General features: G+C 34.0%; 1 protein-coding gene across 11 annotated transcripts in view; it reads left to right on the top strand.

Annotated features, from left to right (window-relative positions):
* Nucleotides 1–13,012, top strand: part of RAPGEF4 (Rap guanine nucleotide exchange factor 4) — a 336,971-nt gene that overhangs the window by 113,915 nt on the left and 210,044 nt on the right. For 2 of the 11 annotated variants that reach the window (XM_074303107.1, XM_074303105.1), the window contains exon 1: nucleotides 1,335–3,237. The exons of the other annotated variants lie outside the window; for them this stretch is intronic. The gene's annotated coding sequence lies outside the window, so the exon portion shown is untranslated. Of the gene's footprint in view, nucleotides 1–1,334; nucleotides 3,238–13,012 lie in introns of those variants that run through there. 11 annotated transcript variants of the gene reach the window in all.

The raw sequence follows: 13,012 nt of genomic DNA, 5'->3' as shown, positions 1-13,012 counted from the left end.
CTCTTCTGGAACATTTGGCTTGTCTGGAAGACTTGGTATTAGTAGAATTCTGGATTTCATATTAAGTTGTGCAGTCGTTAGAAGGTAGGCTCATTATCCCTACTTTTCAAATAAGGAAACTGAAGCAAACAGTTTTAATGAGAAGCCCAGGATTATATAACTAGTAAATATCCAAGAACCAAATGTTGACAGTATTTGGCTACAGCCATAGGACCACTTGGTGACAAATTTAGGTCTCTGAAATGAGAGCCACAACAAGATTTCTTTCATGTGGGGCAGAAACATCAGGGTTGGGGGTGGATGGAGCAATAGTAGAGAAGAGAACAATCCAATAGGGGAAAGAGAGGAAAAAGTAGTGGTGCAAAGGATCGTTGATTATGGATACAGTTGGTCCTGGAGAGAGATTATAGGGGATAGAGTTCTGGTCCTGAAGTCAGGAATAATTGGATTTGAATCCTGTTCTACTACTAGCTGTTTGACTTCTTAGAACATCGGTTTCCATGTTTGTAACATAATGGAGTTGGACCAGATGGCCTCTGAGGTTCTTTTAGAACTATAATCCAAGATAACATCTAGGATATTTTCCAGTTCTATTTCTATGAACCATCTCTAATGAAATCAATCCATCTTCCTCTCCTGTAAGAGTTGGAAGCAGAGAGCTGGGTCTACTAGAGGGGCAAGAAATACCAGGGAGTGTTTCTGCCATGTAGTGAAAAACTTTGAAATAAGGTGGTAACTTGGTGACTGCCTCTCTCTTTATGGTGTCCTGGGGACAGAACACAGTCTGCCCGATCCTAATTATAATTGTAATAAGTCCAGCAACCTTCATGCCATTTCCATTTTTTCATTAAAATCTATATTTTAGATTAGACAAGAAAAAGACATAAATAGTCAATAAAAGTAACTATATGAAATTTTGAATGCTTCAGTAAATATGTGGCCTTGTTAAGTTTTGTCAATAGGGTTCTGGCCATCCTATTTGTAAAAGGAAGGACAATGTCTCAGTAATCCAAGAGGGACATTAAACTACATTTTGTCATTTTCAATTCAACATCCATAGTTAATGATAATCATCATTTTCCAATATGAAGGATAGCTTGGAACATTTTAGACGTTTAATGAATACTTGTTGATTAGAGTTTTCTTCTAAATTTGTATATTGTATTATGTAATTTTTTACTATATTGAATTGTATTATATTAAGTAATATGTATATATATATTATATGTATATTTTTTGTATATATATTTGTTTTTTATCTGAATCCATGTAAATGGTGGTATATTATATTATATTGTATTCTGTCTGTTAGCTAGTCTTTTTTATATGTTATTATTGTTCAGTTGGCCAATCAAATCTGACTCTTCATGACTGTAGACTCTACTATCCATTTATATCTGTAGACTATACTATCCATAGACTATATTAAACCATTTCTTGGCAAAGATATTGGAGTTCATTTTACAGATGACTAAGCTGAGGTAAATAGGATTAAATGATTTGCCTAAGTTCACATAGCTAATAAGTGTCTGAGGCTAGATTTGAACTAGTCTTTTTGACTCCAGTTAGTGCTACATTGTGCTACCTAATTTCTCTGTTCATATATACTTGTTGATTAAATGGTTTTTTATTTTCTTCTCAATCTGTATATGATATGGCAATATAATATACTATATTGTATTCTTTTGGGTAGCATGTTATAAACACATACATGCATATATATGTGTGTATATATGCATATATACATATGTGTAAATGTGCATCTATATTTGAGTATGCTATTAAGGCATTTTATAGACTTGATGTTAAGCCCCACCTATGGCAAAGCTAAACTGTTTGCATCAGTCATCATTTGAAAGAAATTACAAAGTCTGCAAAGAGCTGGAGGTAATACAGACATAAAAGTGGCCATTATAATCCCTGTGCAAAATAAGCTCACAGACAGAAATAGCTCTGTTTGTTGGCTCATTTCAGAAGAGTAAATTAACACAACAATGCCTCTTTTTGGTGTTCTCATGTTAAGCTTAAAATTCACCATATAATTTTAATTCACATTGAGATGAATGCAAGGAAGTTTCAGAGAAAGAATATCATCAGGCTATCACGAATTTTGTGTGCACCATTCCATTGCCTTAATCTTTGAAATGCACCCGGGATGTTAATTTTACACTTATAAATCATGTTTGTTTCTTGAAAGAAAAAATCAAATCTAATCTTCTTTTACTATTCTTATTTCACTGGAGTCAAGAGATTTCAGATGATTCTGGAAGAGCTACATGCACCTTTGGCAGCCAATCCAAAATTATCCTGTAAAGAATGCTCAAAAACAATGGCCCTTTGCAAATATTTAAGGAGCACTTTAAGTATCTCTTGGGGATGGAACTGAAAACTCATGAATTAAATAAACCCTTTAACCACTGGCCTATGCTGCTATTGCTTCTTAACAGCAAAGTATAGGAACGATAATAATGATTTGTTTGTGAGGCTTCTCTAATTATCCAAGCATTTTATGCTTTTCTAGTAATACAACCTGCTCTAAATTATAGCATTTGTATCAGTGTTTATAATCGACATCTAAAGAAGCATATGTAAAGTATTTATTGGTGAGGAAATGGGAGATTCTTTACAATATTAGCTAAAGAGGAATAACAAAAAAGTAAGTTATATTAGGCAGTTGAGTATCAAGTGTTATCTTTATAAGTGATATAAATTTTGGAATCATGACCAAAAATTCACAAGTGACAGCTGTCCACCGTCTTTCCTGAAGCCATCTGCATCATTTAGCAGAATAAATCATAAATAGACCTTTGAACTAGAACAGTCTCATTGGACCCATCCTTTTGCTTCCCTGAGTCACCATCTCAATGGGATATTGAAGGGGAGATTCAATAGAATAAACAGTGGAATCCTTGTCTGGGAGTGCCTGCCTGGCAATTGTTTCATGGCAAAGGAAAATAAAAAAGCTCTGCTCCATTCACTGGCTCTTTAATTTGGATTACCAATGATAAAGCAGTGGCTACGGCTAAGGTAGGATGCAGAAACATTAGTGCTAATATGCTGCAGAAAGACAAGATAAATCAGCACAGCTCTCATACATCACTAAGGGAGAAGCTGATTGCAACTTGACCATGTGCTTGAGTAGTTACATCAGTGGGAAGAACAGAAGAACATGGATTAAAAGTCTAAAATGTACCCTTAAGGCTATTGGCTGTGCTGAACCTGTAAGGAGACCTCAGTGTAAGTTTCAGTTTGTTTTATATATACATATACCCTGTGTAGATGATTCTGTGAGTAGCAAGTACCTACCTTGTCTCTTCTGTCTGTGTTTTCACTGGTTTGAGAGTGTTTATTTATATTAGATTTTATTTTGTCCATATTTAATATTAACATAATGGAGTGAAGTATTTAATAGAGGATAATTTAGTACTGTATCTATCTTAGAGTGAAACGTAAAATTTTTTCATTAAGACTGTTAATGTTTGAAAGTTTGTTTGTTTTAAATGATATTTTAAGGTAGAAGTTCAATTCCTTTGCCATACATTAAGAAAATATAAAGGGGTTGTCTTTAGCAGGGGAGGGCAACTCAGCATTTCTGTAGTGTTGTCTTTTATTTTGAAATACTCTGAATATGCAAGTACAACCTCCTCAAAAATGCATTCTATTTCTACTGCTGGGATGTTTGTATTGTTTTATAGCTGTTATTAGGCAAAATAATCATAAAGGGTGTTTTCTATGGACCTTTTTATATTCCAAAATTAAGCACAGATGGTAATTTCCAGCAGTTTTAAAAATTTGTCAATTATTTAATTTAGCATCACTTAAGCATCTGCAAAGAGAGGAGGCTGTGATGGCAAGGAAACTGAATAAGCATTGATTGCTAGTCTGAATTACATTTTAAAAGTTTTTTGCTGCAAATCTCTGATTTCACAGTTTATTTTTACCAAATTAGATTATCATATCTCATTATCAAGGCTGGAGTGTAGCAACGAATGGGTGGAACTCTCTCAGCTATCCCACATTTCCTGTCAGAGCAAAGCTGTTACTGATTGTTACTCAGAGGAAAATTCTAATGCCAGTGCACAGAGCAACATTCTTAAATAATGCATGGACAAGGGGAAGGGAAGCCAGGATTTTATGGCTGAGGTAGTGGGATAGTGCTTTTATACAAAAGGGAGTCTGCAGCAGTGTGAGCAGAGAATATTCTGAAGGAAGGATGTAACTAACCCAATAACTAGCCACAGGCCATATCCCAAATGACATTTCAAAACTAATCTTTAAATTAACCACTCAAGCCAATGTGTATTTTGAGGGGGGCCAAGAGTGGATGGGATTTATTAGAGTGTCAGTTACAACAGAGCTCCCTGCCTGAAAATTCAGTGGAAAATTTACTTCAGGAGGATTGGTTGGTAGAAGTGGGCAGAGAATGAAGAGGGGAAAAGTTGCCCTAGAGCACTGGAGTATCTTGCCTTCAGGATGAAGTTTTGGCATGGTAGACCTGCTAGTGAGAAATAAACATTGACCAATTAGTTGTGTTCGATCCTGCAATAATTAGAGGCATATGTCTGCTGAATCCTAATCTTTTAAATTGTCGATAGAGCAGCATGAGATCTGCTAAAAATACTCTTGAGCATTCATTTCTGCAATAATGCTTGCTGCCAAATATGTTAGACCAACAGGAGCACTAGTCCGGTGATGGCTGCACTGAATAGTTGAGTTTCTGAAGTAATAGACAAAGTTGAGAATGGTTACACAGCTGGCACAGCAGCTGCATTCAGTCCTTAGCTCAATTTGGCCCTAAGTTTTCTTAAACATATCCTTATTCCCTGGAATGACTAAAGTAGCCAGAATGTGCTCAGTCTCAGCTCATTGCAAACCAAACAAGTCAACAGCAACAGTGACCAAATGCAGTATTGATTACATGACAAAGTTTTAATAATAATAATAATAAACAGCAAAAGTAAAGGCAAAACAGTAGAATGAGGTATGATGGCCAAAAACCAGGAAAAGCTAAAAGGATGCATTGGGTTACTAGTGCCTCCACTAAAGGACATATGGAAAATCCCACTATAAAACCAATAGTAATTACTTTGCAGTTAGAGAAAAAATAAATATGCCTGTGGGTTGGAAGGAAGCCTGGTAACTGCAGTTCCTTTTTTTCTCTTAAAAGTATATTATTTATATTTTGTTTGGGATTGGGTCATGAAGGTGTCAGGGAGAGCTTTATTTTGGTTAAGAAGTGTTCTATGAATAAATGAGTGTGGCAAGGAAGAATTTGAGTTAGAAAGCAGATGGGAAACTTGTAATAGAGACAGTTATCTTCTTCTAGTCTTCCCATCACAAATATATAATCAATATCTACTATGTTACTTCTTTGGTAACCCTTACTCTACAGTAAGGGTTACCAAAGAAGATAGACATATGATCCATGCCTTCAAACAGCTCATAGTCTAACCTAGTGGATACCAGCAGTGGGGTTTAGCTGCTAAAGCATATATGTGACTTTAGGATCTTGGACTTGGTCCCAGTGTCAGCACATTCTGGGAATCTTTTAAGAAGAGCATTGAGAAACTCAAGAATGTTCAGAAAAGGGTAATTGTAATTATAATGAGAGTTCATCATGACACTGGAAAATTGAATGGTGATATTTAGTCTGAACAATGGGAAACTTATACTGTTGGGTCAACATAATTGTCTTTGAGGTGACAGACTTGAGAGCAGAGAGTGTAAGATTCAGAGAAGCACATTTCACCTCAATGTAGGGGAAAAACTCCTTAATAATTAGAACTATTCCAAAGTGGAATGGGCTGCCTCAGAAGGCAGTGTATTCTTTACTAAAGGTCTTCAAACATAGCCTGGAGTAGTAATTGGAAGGTATATATATTAGGTATGATGTGGTTGGACTAAGTGACGTGTGGAGGTCCTTCTAACTCAGTGATTATGATTTTATTTGGGGAAAATAATGAACATATAAGAAGCAATATAAATCTAAAATTCAGAATGTTTTCATCAAAATTATTTAAGCTGTGGTGATTCAAAGAAAACATAAAAAAGTACAGGGCAATGAATAATCAGATATTAAGAAATTATCAAAGAGGGGCTAGATTAGGGAAGAAAAGGTATGTAGAAAGTTGGACCTGAATTGGTTCTTAAAAGCTAGATAAGATATAGACCCAGGAAAATAGAAGGGAATGGATTTCAAAAAGTGGAGAGGAAATTTACATGAGTCACAAGAGTGAGCATTATTTAACATGATGGTTGTGGAACATTAAGGAGACAGTCAGACTGAAAAATTTGTGTTAGGGAATTTAACAAGATTGGCAAAAGTTATAGAAAACCTTGAAAACTAGGTACCAGACATTACACTTAATTTAGTGGGCCCCAGGGAGGTGTAACTTCCAGAGCAAGATAGTTACAAGTTGAAAACTGGAGCTTAGGATTATATAGATTTAAGACCTTAGAGGTGATCATGTACTTCACTCCTTAATTTTATAGATGAGTAAACTGAGGGCCAGAGAAATTAAGTGATTTGCCCACTAGCATTTAAAGAGGATTAGGCTAGCAGATAGTATCTCAGTTAAATTGAAGAGCAGTGATATTGGCATCAGAGACACAAATTAGAAGGTTGCTGTAGTAATTCAGATATGAGGTGAGTAGGATAGTTGTTGTGGAAATAGAAAAAATTAAACATTTTGAAAAATAACAGAACATGATGACAGAATGTAAGAGTTAAAGGTGAAGTAAATGGCAATATATTATATTCATATAATATAAACACACCCACACCTACATATATATGTATGTATATATACATACATATATATTTGGTCTAGAAAACTGGACTAATATTATTGTTCTTAAAAGAAGTTGTCAAAAATGACATGGTTTGAGCAAAATAAGTTTGATTTGGTTTTGAGTTTACATAATGATATTATGATGAGTGTTATATGGTGATAATGGGGAAATAATTCACAAAAGAATCTCCTAATTAATCATGACCATCTAGAAGTTTCAAGAATAAAAAAGGAAAAAAAAATGAAAAAGCCATGAATGGGAGGGTGAAGTTATGAAGTCTCAGTTAAATTTAATTCTAGAGGAAAGAAAATTATTAAGAAAGACAATTATAATTAGACAAGGAACAGAGGATTATCACTTTTAATAAGAGAAGGTAAAAGCATGAGACATTATGAAATAGCAAGTGTGTATTTGTATTTTTTTCTCAAGCAATATCCAGGATCATCATAGGGCCTTTATGTAACCTCAATATCTATTTATGTTTCCAAATGAAAGAATTGCCAGAGAGTGCCTGAAATTATAGTGATTGGGGTGGGGAGGAGTTAAAATTAGGAAGAGGAAATTTCAATATAGATTCATTGCAAAGAATGTTCTGATTTGGAGGGAGGAGATTGATGTGCTTCCCTATGACTCAAGAATCAACTCAGAGATCCTAAAAATCATAATGTGAAGATTAGAATCACATGTATTATATACCAAGGGAGTTTAGAAAAGACAGTTTACATTTTTAATAGGAAGTTTAAACATGATAAGTGCATTAGAGAAAACAAAATTCTATGAAAAGCCAAAAGGGAAAAGATCCTCTTTTCAAATAAAAATATAGTTTGAAATTTTTGAATAAATATATTTATGAGTTTATGACATTTAAAATATATATATTATTTCAGAATAATAGATATTCAGAAAACCTAGAAAACTTCCCAGCATCTCTATCTTATCTCACTACCCATTCTTCACTAAGTAACAGCAATATGAAGCAATCTTCTCAGTTTGATTGAAAGTTACTCCTTAATTCATGTATTTTCTTTCATTTCTTGTTATAGACTCTAAGATTATAAGCAATATACTGAATACAACCAAGTTTCAGAGTGTTAATGAACATCCTTTACATATTCCTTATAAGTAATCATCCTGCTTCTGTTTGAATACAACTACTGATGGTGAGCTCATTATCCTATAAAACAGTCTATTCTAATTTGAGGTGGTTCTGATAATAGAATCATAGGATTTAAGAGTTGGAAAATACCTTGTGAGTCTCGTAGTTCAACCTACATCTGAAAAAATCTTTATTATAAAAATATCTATCAACTGGCATTCCAACTTCAGCTTGAATATCTCCAATCAGAGGAACCCTGATGACTCCCAAGGTAGCCCATTCCACTTTTGAACAGTTTTAATCATTAGCAATTTATTCCTAATAGCAAGTCTAAATTTATCTCTTCGAAACTTCAACATTGCCCTGGATTCTTGGAGCTAAGAGTAAGCCTAATCTCTTCCTTATAATAGCCCTTTGAATATTCCAGGACAATTGCAAATATTGTTAGTCGAAAATAGATATGCCTAAGCTTCAACTTCTTCAGAAAGAAGTAGAAGAGAGGGACTGATAATCAAAGAGCCCAAAGAGACAGGCTGCTTCCCCTCTCACCATCATTCTTCCCTCTCCTACCCATGAAGTTCCAATTTGGCCTTTCCATTTGACCATACCTGAATCAAAGCCCACTTGTACTTTCCTGATTGTGACTTGAGTTTATAGGATGGAAAAAAATGTGAGTGACATAGAAGAAGGGTGAAAAGAATTACTGATACTTTTTTTAAAAATGTAGATAATAGTTCTTTCCATAGAGGATATAACAGACCCTCTGAGGATAAATAAGGATGAGTATCTCAAATTGTCACTTGAATAAGGGATGGATACTTAAGGTCAGTGACACTCTACTAGGGTACCAAGGTGACCATATAATCCCTGACATGAACAATAGGGAGGTATGCTGTTTTCTCAAAGAATATATTTGGAATATGAAGGAGAAGGGAGAAGCATCTTGAAATATATCAAACAATAAGAAATACTTATATTTTCCTATACATACAAATATTACTAGAAATAATAAGAAGCATTGGTAGAGATTGTTAAGTCATAAGAAAGAAATAGATCTTTGAAATATACAAGTGGTGTTTCCATCACTGCTTCTACTTAAAGGTAGAGGATTCAGCAAATAAAAAAATGGATTTGGGGAGTAAATTGGTTAAAAAAATGAGGATTTTAGATGAGAATTGAATTTCTGGCACATAATCCAGGATATTAAGCCGTTGCTTAACATACAAGGAGATGGAGACTTAGCTAGGGAAGGAATTCACCTAAGAATGGCTAATAAAAACATGTTTGCTTACAGACTTTTGAATCTGATAAAGAGTTTAAATTGGAAGTTGACTGATGATTATAAGGGAGGCAGAAGATGTATATTTACAAATATTATAGTATCAGGTGTGACATAAGAAGGGAATTATTAGTGTAAAGGACTGGTAAAAAATCATAAAAGACAAAATCCAAGAAGAGGAATAAAATAACCTATAGTTTCACTTATTTATGGTGATATAGAATGGAAGCAAATTGGACTCACAGATTTAGTGTGATATAGTTGATGATTGGAATATAGATATAAAAGGAGAGTATAGCCTATTTAAAAGGATTAGATCAAAATATGTAACCATGTGAATTATTCTATAAAGTCAGGGTGCAGTGGAAGCAGGAAAAGTTGATAAGGAATTAGGGAACATTTGGGTAAGGATTAATAGATAAGGAACCAAGGAGTGGTGGTGGTGTGCTAGTATATTGTAGAACCCCTGAACAGAGGTAGGACATGGATGATGAATTTGAGAAAAATAATAACAATACTTAGTTTTAAAGTTTGCAAAGCCCTTTATAAATTTTATCTTATTCAGTTCTTACAGCAATCCTGAGAAGTAGATAGTGGTGGTGGTGTTACTTTGGTGAGACAATTGGGATTAAATGACTTGGTCATGGTCACACAGCTATAGTGAATATCAAGTGTTTGAGGCCAATTTGAACTTAGGTCCTCCTGATTCCAAGGCTGGAGTGGCCCACATGGTTTCCCCTGGGTGCTTTTATTATTTAAATTTTACAGATAAGGAAAATTATTTCCTCAGAGTTACATAGCAGGAACAACACTTATTCACTGCACATCTAGCTTCCTTACATTGAAATATCACATACCAGGCATATGACAGTGAGAAAAGACTTCAACTACCTCCATCTTTACTGGCACTTTCTCTTGGCTAAAAGCATAGCAGTTGATTAAGTTTTGATTTGCTCTAATGACAGTTTCATTCTTTGAAAAATGGAGGATGAGATGAAAGGAATTCCTATTCTGGACCTGATTCTGACCATTGAGAAGAGATGCTCGATGAAGAAGAAATAATTGGAAACTTGGGAGGAAATACCTCTTAAAATTTGGGATAAATCAGTAGGAGAATATTAAAAGCAGTCTGGCAGATACCCTTGATTTTGAGAGAGTAAGTAAGGGAAACAAGTTACAAGGAGTGCAGTAAAAATATCAATAAAGATTTAACCTAAAATTCTACAGTGGAAGTCATTTCATTATCAAATATGAAATTTTGTTTGGTTGTTAAAGCCCTGTATCTTCCTTTCTTTACTCCTTTCCACATAGTCTACATTTAAGTGACATTGAGATGTTTGCTACGATTTCCAGAAGACATTCCATTTCTGGATCCCTGAAATTCTCTCCCTTCTCATCTCTGTCTCTTGGCTTCTTTAGATATCAGTTAAAATCTCATCTGCAAAAAGTCTTTCCTGATTTTCCTTAATGTTAATATTTTCTCTCAAAGATTATCACCAATTTATCCCGCATATAGTTTGTTTCTTTATACTTTGCATAAGCTCCCCAGAGAAGGAATTGGTTTTTTTTTTTTTGTTTGTTTTTTGTTTTGTTTGTATCAGCAGTACTTAGAACAATGCCTTACACATGGTAGGGGCATAATAAATGTTTTATTGTATTGTTGGCATTTGATGACTCTCAAAAATTGTGGAATTGTAGTGATAACTATCAATGAATTAGGGGAATACATTTATTTATTTATTCTTAATAGTATTTTATTTTTCTAAATGTATGTAAAGATAGTTTTCAACATTCATTTTGGTAAAATTTTGTGTTTTAAGTTTTTTTTCCCTCCATCCCTTACCTCCTCCCTCCCCAAGACAACAAGCAATCTGATATAACTTAAATATGTGTAATCCTTTTAAAGATATTTCCATACTTGTCATGTTGTGCAAGAAAAATCAGACCAAAAGAAAAAAAATCAAACAAAAAGGTTAAAATACTATGCTTCAATACACATTCAATCTTCATAGTTCTCTCTCTTGATGCAATTAACATTTTCTATCTCAATTCTATTGGAATTGAATGCATTTTTTTGGTCATATATAGTTCTATAAGATCATGTAGGTACAGACATGAATAAATTTAAAAAGTTAGAAAGAATTGTATTTGCAGAATAATGTTGGGATTTGAACTTTCTGTTTCATATCAGTTTTTATGTGATTTGGAAGACTGTGATGACTCAGTCTAGAGAAATAAAAAATATGCATTAAGCCCACATATTTCAGTTGAATATCAAATTTTAGTTAAGGTCACTTGCTAAAGAGAATAAGACATATTTCAAATTACATTTGCATCAGGAAAACAAGAAAGCAGAAGCCATTTTATTCACGTAAATAACTTCATTCCTAAATTAACTCCCAATCCAATTTTTAATTATTGCAATAGAGATTAGAAAAAGTGAGACATGCTTCATTTGCTGGACTATTGTCACCAATGTCTGGAATGAGTTGGAAAACTATTTCAAAATTATTGTTCAGGGTAAGCATCTCAACAATCAATTTCTGAAATAATAAGATATCAGTTAAGAACCCTTTATCAATACCCTTTAAACAGATCATAATTTTGATTATGAAGGCAGCATTACAGTGCAAGTGCACAGTTTGGAGTTGGAAAACCTTGGTTGGAATCCTAGTTCTGTCATCTATAGTACAAGCTATGGGACCTTGCATGGGCAAGTCTCTTAAGCTTTCTGAGATTCAAAATACTTATGTGTAAAATCAGGGATTGGGGAGCTGTTCTCTAATTTCCCTTTTTTGACCCAGTCTATAATCCTATGACAGAGACATTTGCTATGCCATCCATGGAAAATTCTTAATTTATTCCATTACTATAATGCTTCTAGGAAATCCCAAATGGGAATGTTGTACTATGAATGAAATATATGTAGCTGAATTTAGGATGGAGAGGATTTAGAGTGCAAGATACTTTAATTCACTCATTGTACAGATGAGAAACAGGCTACAGGTGATTTGACTCACCTGGGGCATGCAGCCTGAAAGTGGCACAAGAAAAGCTGAGGACCAAGATCCTGATTTCAAATTTAATGTTTTTTTTTCCATTAGTCCTTGCTGTTTATGTAATGGAATTGACAATGAAAACTTCATATTTTTGGTACACAAGATCTTTTCCTTCTCTTTAATCCATTTTTTTCTGAAGATTTTCTGAAATTTTTCTGAAATGCATTTTTTCCATCAATAATTTTCAGAAATGAGAGGAAAAAAAGAACTGCTAGTGAAAAAAGGGGATCATGAATTATTTCATCTCCTTGCCTTTAAAAAACCTCCAGTGCTTAGGACAATGCGTGGCACATAGTAAGTGCTTAATAAATGCTTGTGGACTGACTGTTGTGATAGAGAATCATGGTCCTTGGAAAATATCTCTAGTTTTAGCTCTTGGTAAGCCTTTGAGCCTTGCTTCTCACTTCTCCAAAAGTAAAACATTTATGATACTTTGGAATAATATTAAGAGAAAAGCTTATGAAATACTGAATTATAAAGTACAACACTTGAGATGGTGAATTTTAATTGACTCATGTTTAGATCCTGGCAGTGTCAGACTTTGGGCACTACCTTCCCAATATTGATTTTAGGAAAAATCTGTTCATATCGTAAGAGAACTAGTTCTTCAGTAATGTAACATATTGAAATAGAATTGAGGCCATCTTAATTTAACCCTTTCCTGTTCTATGAAGTTGCAAAGTTAAGTTCTATTGTTCTTAACTTTTTTTGAAAGATATTACAAAAGATACACAGACCTAATAATTTACTTTACACAAGGATTAGACTGGAAATTCAAACAGTTCT

This window comes from Sminthopsis crassicaudata, chromosome 3, assembly GCF_048593235.1.
Source record: "Sminthopsis crassicaudata isolate SCR6 chromosome 3, ASM4859323v1, whole genome shotgun sequence".
Taxonomy (NCBI): Eukaryota; Metazoa; Chordata; class Mammalia; order Dasyuromorphia; family Dasyuridae; genus Sminthopsis; species Sminthopsis crassicaudata.
This window is presented reverse-complemented; position numbering and strand designations above follow the sequence as displayed.